The 24,773-nt window shown below is 38.4% G+C and overlaps 1 protein-coding gene across 14 annotated transcripts in view; it reads right to left on the bottom strand.

Moving 5' to 3' along the window:
* Positions 1–24,773, bottom strand: part of LPP (LIM domain containing preferred translocation partner in lipoma) — a 726,282-nt gene that overhangs the window by 474,159 nt on the left and 227,350 nt on the right. The window lies entirely within an intron of this gene.

Below are 24,773 nucleotides of genomic sequence, written 5' to 3'. Positions count from 1 at the left end.
TGAAAAATGTTGGCAAAATTATATAGGCAGAAAAGCACACAGCATTTACGTTTAGTGTGCTTGGAGGGCGAATAACAGAAAGTAGCAAGCAAAAGAACTAAAAGGTGGGTTGAAACCAAAGCACAGACAGCTCAGCAGCCACAGTTGAGTTTAAATTTATTCTTCAGGCATTAAGGAACCACTGAAAGTTTATTTTGGAAACAGGGTTTTAACAGATACCTGGCAGGACACTTTTAAATGATCCATCTGCAGGAGCAGCTCTGGTCCCCACCAAGGGGTATGTGGAAAAGGGGAAGAGGGGCATATTGGTTGCCCCATCGTGTGGGACAATTATTAGAATTTAGGACCAGAGGATAGAATATTCAACACATGTAATGCAAAGGTCAGCCCCCCACAACAAAGAAATGCCCATCAACTTGTGTGTTGAGCTGATACCATGTTGGACCTTCATGAAAAGCTTGCTTAAACTAGGAGGGGAACAATCAGCCCAGCCCAGATGCTGCTCTGATCAGATTGCATATAATATTTGAAGAGAGGAAATGTCTCCTCTGTCAGGGTAAGCCAATCACCTCTCCAGTCAGCCTGCCTGCTGGGGATGAGACTCAGAGGCTGCTGCCGAGGAGGGCTCTCCAAGCCTGATTGCAAGAGCTCTCCAGCACAGGGACGCCCGGAAGGCACCCTGTAAGCGCCCCCAGCCCAAAAGCCACCTACTAATTTATTAATTGAACTGAATTAATTAAGAGGGCTACACAATTACCTCCAGATGTCTGTAAAGACAAAGAGCATCAGAACACAGAAATCAAAGGCCTCAGTACATGGCATAGTAATAGAGAGACAGGGTGGAGGGGAGAGCTGGGAAACAGTGTTGCCTGGATATTAACATCAGTCCACACCACCAACAAGTGGCATGACTTTGAACAGCATCTCCTCTAGAGCCTCAGATAGTTTCACTGTCTCAGAGGACTCAGCCAAGCACAATGGCTCACGCCTCTAATCCGAGCACTTTGGAGGCCAAGGCAGAAGGATCACTTGAGGCCAGGAGTTTGAGACCAGCCTGGGCAATAGAATGAGACTCGGTCTCTACAAAAAATTAAAAAATTAGCAGGATATAATGGCACACACCTGTTGTTCCAGCTACTCAAGAGGCTGAGGTTGGAGGATCACTTGAGCCTGGGAGATTGAGGCTGCGGTAAGCTGTGATTGCACCACTGTACTCCAGCTTGGGCAACAGAGGGAGACCTTCTCTCAAAAAACAAACAAACATATAAACCTCTGTCTTCCTTAACTCTCAGAATTTTTATGGCAACCAATGAGATGATATTAAAGTACTTTTTATAGTATAGAGTGCTATGCAAAGTGAGAAAGAAAGAAGCCTCTATTCTTGTAGAAAGTCAATGGCAATTTTATGACCATCTTGCTTGGAAGAACAGCTTGATGTATAGTTTTCTTAAAAGACGAGGATAATATGAATCAATGACAAAGACTCTAAACTGGGAATCAGGACACATGCTATTGAAGCCAGTGATGGTACTGGCTTTTCACTCTGGTTACAGGGCCTTTCTTTTCTTTTTTTTTCCCCCGTACCTTTTACATATTCATATATACACACACATACATACATGTATATATATACACACACACAAAGACACACACATACTTGCTAAACTTGAGTTCCTTAAAAGGGTAGGGACCATATTTTACACATTTATAAACTACCATTAAGGCCTAGCACAAAACCAATATAGAAAAACAACCAATGAATGTCTGTTTTACTCGTGGTTTTTAAATTTAGCTGTTCATTTGGAATAACTTCAGATGATTTTTTTTTTCTAAATACCAAAACCAAACCCATCTCACATGGCTGAGAAATGCCAATTTTGGTTTTGCTTTTGCTTTTAATTGAGGCTTGGTCTTCTACTAAATTGGGATAAAAGTGATAAAAGTGACTGGTTTGCTTTCAGTATGACTAAAGTGAATATAAGTGTGAAATAAAAGGGATCAAGTAAAGGTTTGAAACTTTTAATGCATTATGCACATTGGTAGTATAAATGTTAATTATAATTTTTAAAATGGCTTAATACTATCCTTGGAAGGTCTCTATAAATCTAAAGTCATTTTATAATAAAAGGTTGAAAAATTGGTTAATATAGGATGCAGTATTTTCTTTAGCAAAGATTCACATTTTTCATAGTAATCCCAAGTTACTGACTGACTGTATCATCTTGGCTTTTCGGATATAGCATAGATATAAAGAAATAGGCAATTTCTGGGAGAGTATAAATAAAATGTAAGCATCAATATGCAAATCATTGGCTCCACAGTCATTTCAGTTATCCCCAGCATCATAAATTACCCACATGCTGCCCTCCATGAAGAAGCACCCCCAGCTGCTCCTCCTGAGAGGCCCATCTTCTGACCAACCATTTGTTTGCAGATGACCTTCTCAGTATCTTCTCTTACCATTCTTCTGCATGTCAGCAGTGACCCAGTGACCCCATTCCCAGGATTTATAATAAGTTTTCATGATTCTGAGCCCTTTCTCATGCTGTGTTCACCATCAACAATGCCGTTTCCCTCTCTTCACGTTCTACCAAGCCCTATATTTTTATATTGTCTCAGCTCAAATGTCTCTAACTCTGTGAACATTTCCCTAACTTCTCCAAAGAAGAGTAGCCTAATTCCTTTTTCTAGGCTCTTTAGTACTTTCTGCATACTTATAACAATCCACAAGAAAGCCATTTATTTACCTGCCTACATGTCCCAACAAGTTGGAAACTCCAACTAGTCTCACTATACCGGCACAATGCCTAGGCAGGAAGCCCCTTAAACAAGTATGTTACATAGAAATGGGAGAATGAATGAACGTTACTCTTTCTTAGTTACTCATATCTTTCTAGAATTGCTATAGCATTCACTGATACAATCATCTCTTTTTTCTTCCCTTAATTTGGTGATGTAATGAAGCATGCTGATAGATTTCCAGATATTGAACTATCTTTGCATTTGTGGAATAAAATCCTATCTAGTTACAGCTGCAGTGCCCTCTTTAGCAGCTACTGATACATTCAACTCTTTTTCCCTCCCTTAATTTGATGATGTAATGAAATATGTTGATAAAGTCTAGATATTGAACCATCTTTGCATGCCTAGAACAAATCCTTTGTTACACTTGTGTTTTGATATATTAATGAATTAACTAGGTTATTTTATTTATAATTTGTGTACATATAATCATAATAAAGATCATTTTATAGCATTTTTTTCTGCTTGTTTTACTTATCATGATTAGGTTTTGATAGGGGAGTTTTCTCCAACCTCCTCTACTGTCTAGGTTATTTAATAACTACACTGGAATTATCTGGTTTTTTAAAGGTTATCCAAATTCAGCATAAAGTCATCTAAATATATCTTCTTTTAACAGACATTAATCATATTGCCAGTAACTTCTATGATAATAGTAGTAGTTTTCTATTTATTCTGAGGTCATTTTGCAGTACTTTTCTGATAGAAATTCACATTTTTTCCCTAGGTTTGATCTCTGCTCCCTCTGAAACAAGCTACTTCTTGTCTAAAAATGACTTCCAACGTACTATGCATCAATTTAGATCATAAGCATTACTTTCTACTAGTCCTTGAAGGCAAATCTTGCACTATATTCTACAGTTCAAGTTATATATCCTTATAGTACAATCCCACAGCATCTACATACTGTTGTCACATATTCTTCACATGGTGATCTGCCCATCTGTTTTCCTGTTCCCCAAACTAAATTCGTAAATCCTTGAGAGTGGAAATATTTGTCATTTTATAATTCCAGGGGCTACCACATGATAGGTACTCAATAAAAATGTCTGTTAATTTAATGAATGAATGAATTTATTTGCCTGGCACTGGAGCTATAGATGAATCAGATTCTTATTCTTTACTCAAAGAGCTCAAAGACTATTTGAGGAAGAAATATTTATAAATGTGAAAAGAGAAAGAGAGCAACACAGAAAGCACATGAAAAATCTTGGGGGATGTCAGAAAAGCTAGCATAAGCTTGGCAGAGGTAGCCCTTAACCAGGACTTTGAATGCTGAGTAAATAAAAGAAAACTGGAGTAACCAGGGCAAAGATTAGAAATAATACTGTGAGCTTGGGTATGAAGCAAGGCATTTCTGTAGGACAGGGATCAGACCAGCGGCACCAAAATGAGGGATTCAGGGAGAATAGTTAGAGGAAAGTTTTAAAAGATAACATGAGTTCTGCCTTTTAAAGGTCTTATATAAAGATAAGAAGCTAGAGCTTTTATCCTTGAATAGGAAGATAACAAGAGTGAAAACTCCAGGTATTAAAAATTGAATCATGTAGGGTGGATCCAAGGAAAGTGATAAATCCAATAGTATAGACATAGAGTCCCTGTGGCCCCAGTTCTAGTCTCAGCTATACAAGTGTGACCTTTAACAAGAGATGACACTCATTTGCAAAATGAATACCTGTAAAGTCCCAATCAGCTCTAATATTTTAGAGTGCTTTCTTTCTCTAAAATCTTCATTACAGCCCTTCATTTTGATAAATGGGTTTGATGAAACTTCACAAGTTTAATGAACAGATGAACTAACACATATCATTGGGGCTCTTGGCTTCTAAGAGAGACCCATGTAAACACAAAGATAAGCAGTGGTGAGAACTGGTGTTGCTGGACCAAGATTTACACTGCTCTTACTTCCCCTCATTCTAGCTAGGTTTCACTCGAAGTTCATAATCATCATGAAAGCAAGAAGTGAAAGGGAAGATTTCCAGAGAGGCTCTGAGAATACACAACCACCATCAGCAGACAGGAAAGCAAGAGCAGTGGCCCTCCTCTAAGCAAGATGCCTACTGCTGAAGGGAGCTGGGGAGCTGCTGCTTCCTCAGCATTGCTCTTTCAGAAATTGTCAAATGCAAGCAATTAAGAAGAACCTAAGAGGTTTCACTTATCAACTCCTCTGCTGCTCTTCTGTCTGTTCCCCCAGCCGTCCTAAGAAGACTAGAGACTGACAATAAACAAGTGTTTATTGAAGGTTTATTATATGTCTAGCAAATTTTCAATGGCCACACAGTCATCCTGACTGCCATATGAGGTAGCACTATCATTACCCACATCTAGCAAATCAAGAAAGTAAGACTGTAAGAGGTTGAATAACTTGCTCAAGGATATACAGCTAACAAATAGCAAAGCTGAAGCTGGGACACAGATCTTTGACTCCAAATCTCCGGTCTTCACTCTGTACTACCTCCCTATTTGGAGAAGAAAGGAAAACACCACAATTCAAGGAAATCAGCACTTAACAGTAGTTTTTGCTCTTATTATTTCCATTCCAGCTCTTGAATTCTACTTGCCATAATGTTTTCTCTATTCTGTACCCTCAAATCTAATCATAATAAGCCACAGGACCACAAAGTGATGAAGCCAATAGTCAACAGAAAAAAAAATCAAGGCACAACAGAAAGCAAATAACTACAAAAGGCTATGTGATGACCAGGACCCACCCCACATAGGTGGGAAAACTTAGTGCCATAGGCAAACTGACAATTAATACTAACAAAGCTACTAAGCCTCTCTCAGGATACCATGTGAACGCCAAGTCACTGTCATCCACAAAAACAGAAAGAAGTAGTGTTTGGTCATATTTTCCTTTTTTTCCTCCAAATCAATATGCTACTCTTCTAAAAAGATTTATATAGACCACCAAAACTGAAAAACAAACAACCGTTACATCATATTATCCAACATCCAGTGCAATAAACTTAGAGTAGTGTTTATCAAAACAGTCTGCACACTAACCTCATATGGGGATCTTTATGTATATACTCTGATTCAAGGGTTGAGAATAATTGACTTAGAGCATTTCTATTAATCTTTAAATGACATTGTATTAGTCCCTATATCTTCCTGGCAACTAACTCAAGGCCTAGCTCTTGGTCAGTGTGCACTGAATAAATGAATGATATTAGAAAAGGGACATAGATTAACACCACAGAATTGAGGGACTATTTGACTTAAACATCAGAAGTAGCTGATGGCAGACTAACGTTTAGCATTCATGTCCCTTAGCAACATTTTCTTCATTTAAACAAGCTGTTACAATTTAAATAACACTCTCCTATAACTTTGAAGGTTTTTTTTTTTTAAACATTCTCTTTATACAAAAGTCAGTACCTTCCTGGAATTTCAAAACTGCTTTCCTAATCATCCACTAAACTGGTATAATGTGGTTCCCCCTCTGGGCTACACGGCTCTCCATTATTGTTCACATCTCAGTATCTAGTGGAAAGATGCCTGATCTTCAGAATTCAGACCCAGCTTCTAGTCTTAGCTCCGCCATGAGCCCATTGTGTAACTTCCGTTATCTCTGACATCTTGTGTCCTTCTCGAAAAATGTAGTGATGGAATTAGATGGTACAAATGACAACTCTGCTCACAAGCTTTTATGAGTCTATGAAAGATCTTGACTTTACAAGTAGCCAACGCCAAGTAAAGCAGATTCGATATCACCCGTGATTCTCCTCATTGTTTTGATATCATCTGTAATTCTCCTCTTTGCTCATCAGTGAGGAAGCACAGTCATCTTTTTCTCTTTTTCTGTCACCCGTTTCCCTGACTCTTCTATCCTCCCCCTTGAAGGAAGGATTCTTGGGTTGATCTCAGAGATTAACAAGGTATCAATCAAGATGTATCATGCACAAGTAAATAAGTATTTAGGCAAACATTTTCCAAACGGGGTAAGTCCCTACCAGCGTAATTGAGAAGCAGATATGCTGTGGCATGTGGTGGAGGCGTGGGAAGACAGCATTGAAGAATAAGGCAGGCTGAAAATTACACACAATTGTTAGTTGAACAGCAAATGTATTCACTCTTCCTCTGAAGCATCAGGTCACATAGAGCCGGAAGGGCAAAGCAGGATCTACCATGGGCTGAAAATGTCAATGTATTCACTCAACTTCTTCTTACAGACAGCTTTGGCCCAGCACTGGCTAAGTGCCCCACTCTCTGCATGGACAGCTGGCATTGCTCAGAAGAGGTAACGAGAGAACAACGCTACAGAAATGCCAAACCTTTATATAGGCTATCTGAGAGACATTTGGAAAAACTGGAAAAGGCACTAGACTTAGATGCAGAGGACTTGGGCGTACTTTCTATCTAGCTCAGTCACTAATTGGGTCTATGACTTTCGTTCTTAACCTCTTTGAACCTCAGTGACCCTTCCTATCTGTACACTAAAGATTAGATATCCACTACCATTCCCTCTAACTCTCATGTTTCCATGATTCTCCCACAAGTCCACAAGTTCAAGGAGCTAAGGTTTCTTACAAAACTATGTTTTAACTCCTATGAGACCAGGGAGTGTAGATGAGGGAAGGTAGGGTTGGAATCAGCACATTAAATGCCCATCTGCCTTGCACAGAGTACCAGAAAAAATAAATTAACACTAATGGTGCACTCCTTGTTCTTGGCAATGCTGCAGGTGACAAGAAAAACTCAGCGGCATTTCAGGATCCAAATAAACTACGAAGCAGCAAGGGAGAGAAGCATCAGGTCTAGACAAGTAAACATTGTCTCAGATGAAGTGAGACAGGGCCGGGCCCAGTGGCTCAGACCTGTAATCCCAGCACTTTGGGAGGCCGAGGAAGGCAGATCGTTTGAGGTCAGAAGTTCAAGATCAGCATGGCCAACATGTTGAAACCCCTTCTCAACTACAAATACAAAAATTAGCCGAGCACGGAGGTGCACACCTGTAGTCCCAGCTACTTGGGAGGCTAAGGCAGGAGAATCACTTGAACCCAGGAGGCAGAGGTTGCAGTGAGCCGAGATCGCGCCACTGCACTCCAGCCTGGGAGACAGGGTGAAACTCCATCTCAAAAAAAAACAGAAAAAGAAGTGAGACACAACAGTGACATGCCTCCACACTGCACTTTCACTTCAGATTCAGAATGGCACTCGAAAAGGAAACAATCAACCCTGACAGGGAAACAACAGCACTGAAAGATCAGGACTCTCAGGAGAGAAGGTTAAGGACGGAACAAATACTGACTAAGTGGCCTTTTGTTTGCCACAATTTCAGTCAAGGAAAAAAAGACATGGTTGACAATAGTCAGGACAGACTACTTAAGAGCTAAAAGGTCATAGAGAGCCCCAGCTAGGAGAAATCTTAGGAAATAATTTATGTCTTCTAATTTGAGTATTCAAATACTGAGATTTAGAGAAGCTAAATAAACTTATCCAATGTAATAGAGCAGCTAGAACATATCAGAGGCTGGGTTTAAACCCAAATATTCTGTCTCCAAAGAGCATCTGCAGTGGGAAAGTTTGATTAAACAAGCTTATAACTCTATTGCTAGATTATAACTAGATGGGGTAGGTAAAAGGCAATGGAATAGGGCACAGAAGTAAACAATTTCTCTGCCAAGAAAGTTCGCAACCATGGCACTGAAAATTAGCACAGAAGATAAATGGCCCCAACCTTGCATTCCAGGTCACATTTGATAACAATTGTTCCACGTGGCAAAGTAACCAAGAAAATGTGAATTCTCTCTGGACCTCAGTTTCTGCAGATTTAAAATAATAAGCAACTAATGATGATCTTCAAAATCTCCTCCCACAACTTCTTATGATCCACAATGTTACAGCTAGTCTGTGGAGTGTGCAGTGCTGGCAAAAAAATGGGCTCCTTAGCAGGTTTCTTCTAAGTCCTTGATTCTTACAGACCGCTTTTCTGTTCAAGGCCAAGAGAAAACAGGCAACAATAGCCTGCACCTCTTTGAGTTCAGTAAATCTGCTTCTAAAGGTGGAAATCTGGATTTCTAAAGGTGAGATGCTAAGTGCCTAATTCATAAAGATTTTGCCCCTCACCCAGGAAAAAGTGACGATAGGAAAAATCACCAATATGATCTCTAATGAGACCTAGCAATCTCTTTAACAGTTATCTAGCATCTTCTCTTTCTAAACCTACCAATAACTGTGTAAGTCTGCAAGTTAACTGCAGCTCACTTAGCTGTGTTTCCCTGACAGCTTGTTCAAACTTGTATTAAAACATGTAAACACTCCATTTTAGATATCCATTTACAAGTGTGTCATGACCATTAGTCAGGCCATGAAATTTTGTTACCACTTCAGGATGTTCTAATTATCTTAATTTTTTAATGATTCTGTTTGTATTTCTCTGTTATTGAATATTTATTTTGATATCTCAATAAAATAAGGAAGATTTTAAAAGCAATTTTAGTTATAACTTGAAAAAGGAGAAATTCTTAATTTTTCCTTCGATGAATATGAGTCTACTATTGATGATCGTTAAGACATATTTACATCTGGTAACACTGCTTGTGACTGTGAAGCAATGTTTATTCAGGCCACATAATCTGCTAAGAGTAATCATAGCAACAAGATGGGGAGTTAGAGATTATACTTCAGCCTTTTGAACATCATATTGTTCACAAAACTGTCAACTGTGTTGTTTGTATCCTACATCAGAACTACTATAAATTATCTTAGAGCTTTTGAATTGAGTTTGGACATTATAATTTATTTATTTGTTTATTTTTATTATTATTATCATTATTATTATTTAGAGACAGGGTCTCACTCTGTTACCCAAGCTGTAGTGCAATGGTACCATCATGGCTCACTGAAGCCTGCAACTCCTAGACTCAAGTATTTCTCCCGCCTCAGCCTCTCCAAAGTAGTCGGGACTATAGGTGTGCCACAATGTCTGGCAAATTTTTTTAATTTTTTTTGTAAAGACAGGGTCTCACTATGTTGCCCAGGCTAGTCTCGAACTCTTGGGCTCAAGCGGTGCTCTCACCCTGGCCTCCCAAACTTCTGAGATTAAAGTCATCACACCTGGCCTGTAATTTAAATTACTATTATTGAATTAATATTTTATTGTTATTGTAAAGTTTCCAGTTTAATCTCCGATTCTCTAATTACATATCATCTTAAATATCTATTAAGAAAAAGCTCAGCTGGGAGCAGTGGCTCACACATATAATCCTAGCACTTTGGGAGGAGACCCTGGATTGCTTGAGGCCTGGAGTTCGAGATCAGCCTGCGCAACACAACAAGATGTGTCTCTGGAAAAAAAAAATAATAATAATTTCTAAAAAACATTAGCTGGGAATGGTGGCTCACCTCTCTAATCCCAGCTACTCCGGAGGCTGAGGTGGAAGGATCACTTGAGACCAGGGGTTCAAGGTTACAGTGAGCCACGATCATGCCACTGCACTCCAGCCTGGGCAATAGAATGAGACCCTGTCTCTAAATAAGTTTTTAAAAATCAACTTTATTCTAAAGCAAAATATAAGTATATTGCTAAATTTAAAATTGTTAATCCACAAATAATAGAAAAATAAAGTGGTACCAGAGATATAAATTATCAACCTTCAAGGACCATGAGATACAGTTTTAGAAAACAAAGAAATCCAACTTCATGCATTATATACTCTGAAATATAATTTTTATTTAACTCTAATTCCAAGAGCCTAGAGAAATTATTTCTCAGTATTTGAAATGGTATGAAAAACAGGCAAGCTTCTCACTAGTTTAAATTATGTAAGAGAGGCTAGTTTTGCAATTTCACATTTAATAGCAAAACAATTGGAAGCATTTTCAACTGGGGACCTTTTTTCTTAAGTCGTGTTGGAAGTTGTTCCACTTTTATTTCAAGATTTTGAAACAGAGACAAAATCTGGTTAAGCATTAACCAATGGCAACACAGTAAAAATGAACCAGGCTGTTTCAAATCAGTTTCAGAATCACATCTATGGACATTATCCCTTTTAAGTTTCTCTTGATGAGAGAACTGTTGTAGTAGCTCTGTATTTTTATCAATTATTGACCACTGTGTAAAAATATAAAATAAAATACATGAAAAATATACTCAGCTAATGTTCTGGGGAAATAAAACACAAATACACACACACACACACACACACACACACACTTTAGATATTTTTAAAGAAGTAGCAAAGGACCCAACATTCACCAATACAGAAGTTTAACATCCTTGAAGTGTGAAATTGTTAATGAAGACATTTTATCTAACGTGGAGCTCAAGATGAAGCTTACCCACCATCTGTGAGTTCACTTGTACATGTCCAATGACAAGGAACTCATTACCTTACAAGACAGCCCCTTCCGTGGCAGAAAAGTTATGACTGCTAGAAAGTTTTCTGCAGCTGAAGCCTGTATTCCCATAAGTACCACCTATTGGTCCTACCTGTGCCCTCTAGAATCACAAAACCTCTAATACATAGCAGACCTTTATATATTTCAGGTAATTTATTTGTTTCCCACTCAGTTTACATCTTTATGTGTTTCAGCTTTAATCAGTCTAGTTCTTCCCCTCTTTAAAAAGTAGCCTTACGACTTTATAACCAAATATTAAAGATAAATTTTTAAGTCTCGAACCAGTAGCTTTCAAACTTTTCCTTAGCAAAATAAATGGTTTCTTCATGCCAAATCATAAACAAAACCCCAAGTATAAATAGACAAATTAATAAAACCATTACAGGGGCATTTAAATCATCATACTTTGGCAAAACATACTTTAATTTGGGGGAAGCATAAAATGCATTATTGCCCTAGTATCTCTAGTATGCTATAAGCCAGACTGGAAACCCACTGGTCTAAAATATTACAATACTGTGAGTGAAGAAAAAAACAAAATTGGTATCTTCTTTATCTATATATTCCTAGGACCTAATACACAGTATATCCCATCATCAGATCTCAGCAAGTGATTGTTATATAAAAGAGAAGGTAAACTTAAACCCATGAAAATACTAAGACTTAAGCTCTGGTTTTGAATCGTTTTAATTCACATTTCAAACACTGTTCTTGAAAGCTCTGTATAATTAGGATGACCATACATCTCCAATTTATACCTGCTGTTCTGGTGTAATTATTAACAGTGCCCCTTTGCAAAAGTGTCCCAGTTTTGACGATAACTCATATAATCACCTACTGAAAACACTGTGATAATGAGGTTTTGGTCGTTTAGTCCAAGTGAATCCTGAATACAGTCAAGTCCTCTCCCAGAAGTTCCATATGGCTAAAGCCCTCCCATACTTTTGGTTCATTACTGGCGTGGATAAGAGGCCACAGCAATTAGCAACGGGAAGTAGAGCAGGCTTTGGGGGCTTCCCTGCTTTAGGAGCATGTGCTCTTAAGAAGGAAAGAAGGTACTAAAATGAATCTTCGGGAGAAAAGCAAGATATAGCAGAAACCTAGCAGAAACTATGATCAACTAACCTATTCACTCAGCCTCTTTCTCCTGAAGCAAAAATGTCACTTTTTCTTAAAATAAAAATAAAAATAAATCAGAGTATTTACTTCAATTATATCTTTAACACCTGACCCCACACATACGAGATTATCAGTGATTTTATAATATATACTTGGTTACAAGTACTAGAAGGACAATATGTTGCCTGATTCTTAATTTGGAGCAGGAAAAAAAAAAGTTTCTAAAATACATCCAAATGCACTCACTAGGGTACAATGTAAAGGTGGAAGGGATTACTAACAACTATTTCACATTTCTAAATAGGGGTTACACAGAGTTGAGGGAAAAGTCAGAAGAATTCAGTGAAGGCTCAACATTTCGGAATGTTTCAAGGTGGTTCTTTTATGGCCTATTAATTCCACGTGCAGTTGCCTTGTGTCTGGGTGGGTTTTGTTACTGCAGTGGCCTCCCATCTATTCCAGCACCACCTCCTTTTTCAATCAAGGTTGCCTTATAAATGCACCTCAGTATCTGGCCAGGATGGTCCCAGTTGCTCATTCTGCTTGTTTTGGAAATTTCTTTTACCTATTTTCCCTGTTTATTGTCAAGACAATTTAGAAATTTTTGGTTAAAATTCAAGAATAACTGACCTGTGAGTTATACTGTGATTGCATGAAATGTAGGGAAAACAATGGTTTAACAACCTCTATGTTTCCTTTTAAGAATAAGTTTATTTAGTTTGTTATAAAGAAACCATTTTACATTAATTCTCATTGCAAAACTTGTATTTGGCTGGTGAGGAGGAAAGTGGGGTCAAAACAGTGCAGCGAGGGAGCAACAGCATAGAAGGTTGGCAAGCTTTTTTAAGACAGAACTCCCCCTAGACATGGTAAGCACTGATATGTTATAATATCGCATGTCTCCATGTAGTACTTTCCAAGATGTTTGAAACCAAAACAGTTTAGAATACTCTCCCACCTCAGGGTCTTCCCTCCTTACAGCATTTTTCTGATAAATAGGAATTCCCCCTTAGGGATTCCCTAAAGTAAAACTGTTGCAGTCCATTCTGTTATATAACTAACTACACTGACAAGTAGAGATGTAACAGAACGTAATTGTTACTCTGGTTCCAACTTAATATCTACTACACACAAAGCCTTATGGAAGACATGCCCGAAATATGAAAACCATTACCCTTAATGTGGTGGATATGGTGGATCGACACTCAAACTTCCCATATTGCACAGGCTGTCTTGCAGGTAAGGTTTGATTGCAAAAGAAATTCTGCCAAAATATATGTAATTGGCTTGATATTTGAAAGGCAAAAGTAAGATGGAAGACATGTTTCTGCTGTTTGCCCTGTTTTCTGTTAGAAGAATGGTGACACAGACATGGGATTTTTCAGCATCCGTGTTCTCATATTGAGTCTTCAGCTTGGTGGCTGTCAAAAAGCAGCCGTGACAGAAAGAGTAAGTATCTGGACTCTTATGTCTCAGTGTCCAGCTACCATCATTCTGACTATGGCTTTTGATCTCTGTTTCATAAGTTTTGTGATGTATCACTGAACTCAGTAACTCCCATGGTGGCTTCACCATTTTTGTCTTGCTTGATTGTAGAAAATGGAATAATTTTGTGCAGTTTTGTGATTCATTTCTGGAGACAGCCTCGATTCTGCTCCATGCAGTCCATCTAATTACTTCTGTGAAACACCCTGTATTAAGTACCTTCCACTTAAAATATCTAAAGTGGTTTGTTTCCTATAGTGAACCCTGACTGAAACTCCCTCAAGATCCTTACAAACTCCCTCAAGATCCTTATGGGCAATAATGATATTTTATCAACAACAGACAGGTTCAAATTCATCAAGCAAATAAATCCTGAGTGCCTATGCAAAGCACTTGGATCACCTCTAGAAGAGCCGTGCACAGAGCACACCCAGTGCCGTCCCTCTCAAAGCTCCCAGTCCAGAGGGAAGAGGCATGCTACAACTCCAGAAGTACTGAGTGATATGGAGGAAGCCAGCAGAAAGCCGAATCTAGTCTGATCTCCGCATGCTAGCCTCAGCTCTATCACTCACCAGCCCTGTTTTCTAACCAAGGGGGCTAGATGAATGAAAGTCCCTTTCTCTCCAACATTCCACACCTCCACAGATGAGTCTTTGTACTCATGAGGGAATTTACTTGGATTTAAGTCCTAACAAGACTTCCTAAATCTTCAGTTCCCTAAATCTGAAGGTCAGAACACAAAGGTCACATAACATACATGCCCGATACAGTTTAAAAGGGAACAGGAATCTGTGACCCCGAAGTATTCTGTGGCAGCCTACAACTAGAAAGCCTCGAGGAGAAAAATCCAAAATTGTGGTTGCAGTACTTGTTAAGAACAGCAGAGAACAAACGGTGTCTTCAGGGTCTCTCTCTTCTTCGAAAATTTCTGCCTCCATGTCTGACAAGAAGGAAGATTATTTACATACACTGGCTTCTCTTAAAGCACTCAGACCAACAGGTATAGCAGAAGAAATATTAGGCAAATGCAGTAATACTTAGATCTCTCAAGAAAAGCCACTAATTTCCTTATGTGTCAGACAAGAACATCTTTGAAACTCATAAACGAAAAGGAGTTTTTGTAGACAGAAAGAAAAACAGCAAGAGAGACCTAATAAGACTTCTAAACCCAGTTCTGGCACCCACTCCAACAGTGGCTGCAGGCCAGGGCCTTCCAGGCCTCACTGAGCCTTAATTTCCTCACCTGTAAAATGGAGACAACAATCCTGCCTAGCTTACCCCATGGGTGTTTATGCTGATCAAGTGAAATACTAAATGTAAGAGCATTTTGTAAATAACGGAGTGATATACATGTGAAGGAAGACTATTAATAAAGGAATTTCAAAGGAAAGCTATAAATAGTACTTTTTTAAGCCCAGGCAGCAAAAGAAAATGTAAATATAGCAGTGATTTTACAATTTTGTGATCTAGGGGAAGAAATGGTGATCAGAATTGTGACAAACAATGATGTCCAAAAGAGAAGAGAAACCAGCTCGGCTCTGCCATAATTGTCTCAGTTCCTGTACCACACACAACAATGGAAAGATTGCAGGGAGGGGCAGGAGCAGGCCTGTGACTGTGGCACACCAAAGACACGGAGACACAGCTCCAAGAAAATGACGCTTCTACCTCCATAATAATAACAGTCAGAATCTCATGCTGTGGGTCCTCTACGGATCTGAAAGTGGCTTATGCAAGTGACTTTACCACTTTCTCAGTTTTTTCTCTTGGAAGGAACACAATTGGACAGAGTGAGGCCAAACTCCAGGTTTGCTCACCTGGATGAACAGAAATGCAAAGGCAGATCTCACCCACAGTTAGATTTCAGGACCCAGAGGGGATAGGCAGGTTCAGACAAGATTCAGGCAACAACTCACCCAGATTTCTTTGTTTTTTTTCTTTTTCTTTCTTTTTTTTTTTTTTTTTTTTTTTTTGAGACGGAGTCCCATTTTTTTTTTTTTTTTTTTTTTTTTGAGATGGAGTCCCACTCTGTTGCCCAGACTAGAGTACAGTGGCACAATCTTGGCTCACTGCAACCTCTGCCTCCCGGGTTCAAGTGATTCTCCTGTCTCAGCCTCCTGAGTAGCCAGGATTATAGGCTCCTGCCACCACACCTGGCTAACTTTAGTATTTTTAGTACAGATGGCATTTCGCCACATTGGCCAGGCTGGTCTCGAACTCCTGACCTCAGGTGATCCACCCACCTTGGCCTCCCAAAGTGCTGGGATTACAGACGTGAGCCACCACGCCCAGTCTCAGATTTCTAAGAGACCATGGAGGGAGACTAAGCAGGAGGTCAAGCACAGCCAAAACTGCTCAGTGCCCTCCATCCTCAATCCACTGTCAAGTGGCCAGGTTAGCAGACAAGTAGAACTGAGCCAAAAGTCAAGTCCCAGGCCCTTGGGCACAAAGGCACAGGAGGAGTTCTAGTTCTGAAGCAAACCAGTGACCTATTAGTCTGTACTGGGGTGTAGATATCACAAAGCTCTCCAGGGTATTGGGACATCAGGTGACAGAGAGGTGAAATAAGTGAGATAAATTAACCCTACCTATAATTCACATAAAAAGAGACCTCAGTGGCACACAAATATACCAAACACACACACACATACATACGCACACACATACATACACACACACAACTTAAATAATAATCAGGGAAATATAAATTAAAATAGCCATGAAATGCTTTTTCAAACAGTTTGCCAAAAAAATGAAAGATTCATAAAATTCACCATGGGACAGGATTTGTCAGGAAATTAACATTCACAATATTATGACTCTTCTTATAAACATACATATTCTCTATTTGTTTATATATGAGACGTATTACATATTGTCTATTGATGCTTTTGCAGCACAAAGAGTTGAGGACCTGTGACAGAGACCATCTGGCCTACAAAGCCTAAAATATTTACTACTTGGCCCTTTACAGAAAAAGTTTGAGGACCTCAGGTGTAAACTTAAAAGTTACTGCTTTCAGTTACTACAGACATAACAAATTTCTTCTTTGCCTGAAGACTTTTGCTAGTTTTATTTTTTAACATGACCACTAATTTATATCAGGGTTTATTGTGATACATACTCATGATGTAAGTTTTTCATTAACGCTGACCAATTATCCCAATGCCATGAGAATAATCCTTCCTTTTCGGAATGTAGCAAGGTGGTTCTTTTATTGCCAATTAATTCCACGTGCAGTTGCCTTATGTCTGGGTGGGTTCTGTTACTGCTTTGACCTCCCATCTATTCCAGCACCACCTCCTCCTTCAATCAGAGTTGCCTTATAAATGCACCTCAGCATCTGGCTAGGATGGTCCCAGTTGCTCATTACACTTATTTTGCAGATTTCTTTTACCTATTTTGCCTGTTTATTGTCAAGACAATTTAGAATTTTTTGGTTAAAATTCAAGAATAATTGACCTGAGAGTTGTACTAACTGTGATTGCACGAAATGTAGGGAAAACAACTACTTAACAACCTCTATGTTTCCATTTAGGAATAAGGCATGTCTCAACTTATTCAAACAGTCCTTCATGCGAGTCAAAAATGTTCTAGAACCTTTTACAAGACATGCACAATTGCACAATTCTCACTAAAATGTTTCCTCTTTGATTTGCTGTGAATGGGATCCTAAAGATTGGAAAGTACCCATCTTCAAAGGCAATAAAAAAAAACAACTGGAAATGAGACATGTGGAAACATATCTAAATTTACAAATAACCAGAGAAATGCTAATACCAAAAAAACAACATATTTAATACTAGCATGATAGGGGAGATGCTGACTCACTCACACATTCCTACTAAAGCTAAAAAAAAAAAAATCCCTTTCACAAAACAAGTCATCAATAGATAGAAATAACCATAAAAATATTCACCTCTGGGCCAGGCAGGGTGGCTCATGCCTGTAATCCCAGCACTTTGGGAGGCCAAGGCAGGCGAATTACCAGATCAGGAGTTCAAGACCAGCCTTACCAACATGATGAAACCCTGTCTCTAATAAAAATACAAAAATTAGCCGGGCATGGTGGCGCACACCTGTAATCCCAGCTACTCAGGAGGCTGGCGCAAGAAAATTGCTTGAACCCAGGAGGCGGAGGTTGCAGTGAGCTGAGATCATGCCACTGTACTCCAGCGTGGGCGACAGGGTGAGACCCTGCCTCAAAAAAAAAAAAAAAAAATTAACCTCTGACCCGCGTATCTCAACCCTCAGACATCATATATAAGATTATTGAAGAAGTAAGCTACATTCATGCATAAATGTTAATCATCGCAAAATTTTCAAATAATGAAACAATTAAGATATGGCACAATCACTCAATGAAATATTAAAGTTATTAAAATTGTAATCATTCAAGAATATGCAGTGATATGGAAAATGCTTAATGTATGATGTCAAGAGATACACAGCATGATGGGTAATTTATGCTAATAGCTAAAGACTTGAAAGGAATACATAAATATGATCATGATAGATTGTACCTGTATCTGGGTAATAGATTTATGGGTGACTCTATTTTACACCTACTTGTTCTGTAGGTGTAAAATTTTACAGTCTACATGTTCTGAACTTGATAGAATGTTGTAACTTCACTTGTACAAGTTTAAGAAGAGGGGACAAATTATTAAGTGCCTTGCAGATATAAGGTTTGTAATTTCTTTGTCATTAAAGGCAGGAAAATGAGACTCACCGATAACAAAAGCCTTTTCCTGAGGCCACAGACTAAGTCACAAGCAGAAATGGGACTAGAACCCAGGTCTCTAGACTTAAGATAGCATATTCTTTTCTACACAGCATTTTGTATCCTTATTTTTCTAAAGGCAAACCAACTTTGGGGTCATTATAATGTCTTCGTACATTATAAATAAGCAGTTGAAAACAGTAATATTTAATTACTCTCTATTACAATAACTGCTTTGAAAACCCTGCAAAATGCTTTGATGGGCTGGAGTTTGAATTAAACTTCTCTTCTGAATATGGCTATTGAACAGAATAGTGGGCATCAAAGTATGTCCTTCCTCACAATTTCAGAGCTCAGTTAAAGGTTCATTTAATAGAAGGGGAAAACTGGCTTTGGATGTTTACTTTAGAATATAAAAAGTCTCAGCTTGCATTATTATCACTCTTCGGGAAAAATTCATACAACATTCAGAAGCCAGTAAGAAATATTTCCTTGACTTTTCTCACTGCAGTCTGACAACGATTTGGGCAAAAGAGGTTTACATACCTGCATACACAATGGATAACCACAGTTAGTTTCTAATATTCTGTAATGCCTAAAGATAACATTGGGAGCTCACATCTATTCCAATGTAATGTGAATTTTGAGAGGTTGTAATTAGGTCCCAGTGGAAGTAATATTTAGAAAGGAACAAGGTAAAAGAAATCATCTACTGAAAGACAGTAGAGAATAAATGGCTAATAAGGCAGAGAGATTATGTGTGTGTGTGTGTGTGTGTGTGTGTGTGTGCGCGCATGCTATGACTTAAGTACTATCTATTGAAGGTGCACTTTCCAAGAGACTGAGCAACCACTTCTAGCAATTGGTGAGATCATTTCCTATTTCCTGATATGCCAACTTTCTTCCTAATTCCTTGGGTTTTCTCAATGTTGAAACACACATCAATCATTTCTCATACTTTTTTTTGTTCACCTATTGAAAAAAAGAATAAATTCTTCATTCCCTTGTGATATTATTCAAATCATGATAAAATTAAAATGGTGGGACTAGGAGTCAGGGTGAGGGAGAAGCCAAGTAAAATTTGACATACAAAAGAAGAATCATCTCAGTAGAGATAATTTTGGGGTTAAATGCATAAAGAAAGAAGAGTATACTAGCAACTTCATGAGAGACCGCACTCAGGTTAATCTTTTCTTCTCACATATTTCTAATGCAGACTTTATCACAAAGGACCCAGCCTACCTAGTGTTAGAATCTTCCTGTTAAAATATTTATATCCTCCAACAGATGCACAAACAGCTCCTTAGGGCAGAAACTATGCCTTTATCATCTTTTCCAGTCATAAAGCATGTTCCACAACGCCTGGTAAAGAGTCTCAAATATTTGCAGAATTAGATTAAACACTTGCTTCTTTGTAGGGTGAATCAGAGAAATCTGCAGAGATATGTAGCTAATTTTATTTTAGATAGCTTTCCATACCACAAGTATGGAACCTAAGTACAGTCCTCATTCTCTTATTTGTTTGTGACATTTTAATAGTGTTTGTAACTTACATAAGTTCAGAAAGCACAGCAAGTCTTTCCGCTTTGTGGCCACACTCAGCCCAATTAACCCTCAGGGTCCATCCACCACCAGCAAGGGCCCTTCCCCTCTCAGCTCTGTCACGAGGAAGGAACAAATGAACCCTCTCTTCACACCCCCCCACACGCTTACTCAATCATCCAACAAGTCCTGTGTTAATGCAAAGAGAACTGAAATATCTGCCTTAAAAGAGATTTTGTAAAGTTCATAAATATCTCTGGTCCAAAGTAAAAAGTGAAACATTGAATAAAGAAGCTACAGCTAAGGCACTATGGGAAGGTGAGGGGGTTCAGGGGAAGGAAATCAGTTCTCAATTGAGGTGGACAGATAGAAAGAAACCAGAGGAGATTCCATCAAGGAGTTACATTTCAGCAACGCCATGAAGGATGTACTGTCTAAAATAAGTAAGCAACTGGATCCCTAAAGAAAATAGGGGTAGGTGTGTGTGAACATCCCAAGGAGCGGCAAAGTCTTGACAAGAAAGGCTGGGTACTGGTCTGTATCCTTTGATTGCTCCAACACCATCTCATTTGACCCATAGGGTAAACACACGAGGGACAGCAGCAAGATGTACTACATAGGGCATGCCTCTATCTCTCTGGCCCTTCAAATGCATCATGGAAAGGACTCTGGGACTTCTGAAATTTTTTTAGACAAAGTCTCGCTCTGTCGCCAGACTGGAGTGCAGTGACGCAATCTCAGCTCACTGCAACCTTCGACTTCGTGGTTCAAGCGATTCTCCTGCCTCAGCCTCCCAAGTAACTGGGATTACAGGCATGTGCCACCATGCCTGCCTAATTTTTGAATTTTTAGTAGAGGCGAGGTTTCACCATGTTGGCCAGGATGGTCTCAGTCTCCTGACCTCGTGATCTGTCCGCCTCAGCCTCCCAAAGTGCTGGGATTATAGGCGTGAGCCACTGCGCCCAGCCTTCTGAATTTTTTTCTTCTGAATACCTAGACAACTGAAGATGGTTTGAGTCCCTTCGTAAATACCTGGATCATCAGGGTTGCCCATCTGCTAAGTGATTCTGTCCCCATTATAAGCCATATATATATGGTGTGTACACATGTATGTAGATCTATACACACACACACACACATGCACATACATACACTACCATAACTAAAAAGGCAAACAGACTTGGAAAAAATGTTTGGAACAAATAGGTCAGGCAGAGAGTTAATAAATATTTTGGATCCCAAATAAAGAAAGAAGGCATAAACTCAATAGATCAAATGGGCAAGGGCAAGAATTTACACTTCATAAAACAATACGTAAACTTCGTCAAAGACACATGGAGCAAAATATTTCTAACGGTCAGAGAGGATGAGAATTAAAACAATGGAGTACCATTTTGAATATGTTGGGTATCCTATTAGCAAGAACTAAAGAAAAGAAACCATACTTATCTCTTTCTAAGGAGAGGAATGTGTAAAACAAATGTGGTCTGATGAATGAGAACATTTGCTGCTGGTGGTGTCAATGATTAACGTCTCTTTGGAAATGACATGCTGGTAGTTATTTCAAGAGCCAAAATGTAAATGCTATTTGACCCAAATATCCCACTCTTGAGATTCTGTCTTAAGTATAAATCTAGTGGAAATAAAAGAATAATATATAATGAATTCCAAAGTAATTTGGAATATGTAGCAACATTGACATTTAAAAATAATGTTAAGTGAAAGAAGTAAATTATTCTGCATATATTATAATTGAAACATTGTCAAAATATATTCAGAGTTGAGCAAGGATTGGCTGAAAAGGAAGAAGGAAAAGTAAGGAGAGGTTCAGAAATTGAGGTTTTGAACAGTGGTCTTCTTCATTGTTTTTGAAATTCTTTTGAAAATTTACATAATTGTTGTTTTAATATTATTAAGATTTTTATGTAATTAAAAGTACTGAAGAAACTGCAAAGACATCCATATATAGTATACATCTTTTAGATGAAATGTGTCCCTATCTGTGGCATACCATGCTAAGGAAGTAAGAAGAAAGCAGAGGAAATTGAGAAAGATAATAACAACAACAAAAATCAATTAAAATTAATTAAACATTGTCCATAGTGTCTACATTCAACATGACAAAAGAAACATACTAAATTTTCTCACTAATACACAGCAAAATATAGTCTGTGTCTGATGTCATTCCTGATTATGTCTAGGAACAAATGTACCACAACAGGATAAAAAAGAGAAGCAAATTTCAGCTAGAATTAAATAGAATGGAACCCAAAAATAGAATCCTCATAAATTTTTAATATGTGATCAATGTCAGTAATTTCATCCAAAAAACTTTAAAAATAATAAAGGCAAAAATAGAAGCATAACACCAGTATGCCTTAGTGCAGAGCACTGAATAGGCATTGTTTATAAACCAGCACCCAGATTGACTTGAACCAAATATAGGAGTAACCCTCTCTCGGCCTTAGTTTTCTATGAGGTAGTTGGATCCTATGTCCCTACAGGTTTTAAGAGTCAGTAGACACACTAAGGTCATCATTGCTGGGGCAGAGTAAGAACTTCAGGAGACATCCACCTCAGATGATGGGAGGAGGTCACAGGTTACAGAGGATAAGAGGGGGAACCAGGAAAGACAAAGAATGAGTTCTTTAAGGAGACGTTAACATCCCACTAATTTCCAGGAAAACAAAATCTTCAAAATAAATGTGTAACAAAAGGAACAACAACAACAACAAAAAAAGTGAAGAAACGAAACCATAATTAGCCCTGTACATTTAAATGTCAATACACATAGCACTGTATTAGGTATGAAGGAGGGTTAAAAAGAAAAGTGTCCAAAGGAGTTTAAAATCCAAAGGAGTTTAGAGTTAACCCAGAGAGTGGGAAAAAACAAACAAACATCATAATTACACATGTAAATATAGAAAAAAGTATTCATTTTGTTTTAAAAGGCTCTTTTTAAAGAGCCATCACATCCATTATTCACAGTTAAAAAGTGAACACCAATTCTGTGAGAGAGACAGGGTAGACATTATTATTAATCTCATTTTATTAACTTAGAATTTGATGCTGAAAGAAAATCAATCAATGAATCATACAAATAGCAAATAACAAAGCCTAGATTCAATGCACAGGTCTACTGATCTCTAGGCAAATATGATTTCCACTATATTTAGTAAATGCAGGAGACCTGTACAAACACACAATTCACATAATTGAGTGACAAAAGTAGACTTACAAGAATTCTGAGACCAATGTCTATGGCCTACATTAGGAAAGATTAAAAGGGAGCATCTGGGCAAATGGGATATGAACTGGGTGCCAAACTGTAGAAGGAATGGAAAAAGCAGGGCTTTTTTCTCTATCTTCAAACATTCCCTGGCTGAGCATGATGGCTTATGCCTGTAATCCCACCACACTGGGAGGCTGAGGCAGGAGGATCACTTGAGCTCAGGAATTGGAGACCAGCCTGAGCAACATAGCAAGACCCCTGTCTCTACAAAATCTAAAAAAAAAAAATACCTGGGTGTGTTGGGTCACACCTGTAGTCGGAGCTACTCTGGAGGCTGAGGTGAGAGGATAGCTTGAGTCTGGAACATGGGCAATAGAGCAAGACTCTATACATATATATATATTTAATTTAAATCAACAATAATTAATTGTCAATTAAATATTGACATTTAAATAAAGAGTTTCCTAGTCTTGATCTTTCTTCTAATCTCCAGCTTTAACTATAAGGCGATTCATTTGCAAAGCTCTCAAAAGTGAAAAGCTCAAACAACTCTCACGCTACCCCCAACCGATATAAAAGTGAAGCTTCCTTCACTATTTCATATTTCAATGAATGACACAATCCAGTCCTCCGAATCAGAAAGTGGGTACCTACTCCTGTGTACCAGTGTAAAGCACTGGCTTCGGGTACTTTGCTTTCCCCAACCTTGTTTCATGTGTGGTAACTCCTTTGAGAACCTTCTAGAGTAAAGAGATGTTGGCCACAGAAGAGTTAGACAGCCCATTTTAGTAACATGAAAACACACAATTACCAATAATTCCACCTAATCCAATAATTCCAATAAGGTAAATGCTCAGTAACGGTTGCTGAAGAAAGAAAGGAAAAGGAGGAAGAAAGGAGAGCAGAAGAGGAAAGAAGAGAAGGGGTAAGAAAGAGAAAAGAGAAAAGATGAAAATCAATAGCAGAAGTAAAGGTCAAAAAGGAGCATTTTAAATTAAATTTAGAAATTATGTGTTAAAGCCTCATAATCTGACTTTGGGCATGTTTGCATTCATGTCACACGTTAACAGCTATGTGTCTTTAATCACAGGACCATCTTAGACATGTTTCACTTCTCTCTGGGCCTCCACTACCCATTTATTAAAGGAGACTCCATCAACTCCAGAGCCTATAAAAGGTAAACTAGAATAGTGCAAAGCAGGCATGAAGGTTGAAAATGCAGAAGGATGAAGACATAGGCTCTGGGGTTAGAGTCCAGGGTCTGAATCTAGGTTCTGTCCCCTACTAGCTCTGTGACCTTGGGCAAGTCAACTTAACTACTGTATGATTCAGTTTCCTAATCCATGAGAATGGGCTGTAAAGACTGAATGAGATAACACAAGTCTTGTACAAGGCATAGTGTAAATACTCAATAAAAGTTCAATATTGTTGGTGGATAAATGATTCTTCCCCCTTACAGGGATGCAATCCATCTGAGAATTTCATGGGGGAGAAAAATACACCTCCACACAATTAAAGATAATT

Source organism: Pan troglodytes, chromosome 2, assembly GCF_028858775.2.
Source record: "Pan troglodytes isolate AG18354 chromosome 2, NHGRI_mPanTro3-v2.0_pri, whole genome shotgun sequence".
Taxonomy (NCBI): domain Eukaryota; kingdom Metazoa; phylum Chordata; class Mammalia; order Primates; family Hominidae; genus Pan; species Pan troglodytes.
Note: the sequence above shows the minus strand (reverse complement) of the source record. Positions and strands in the feature narration are given on the sequence as shown.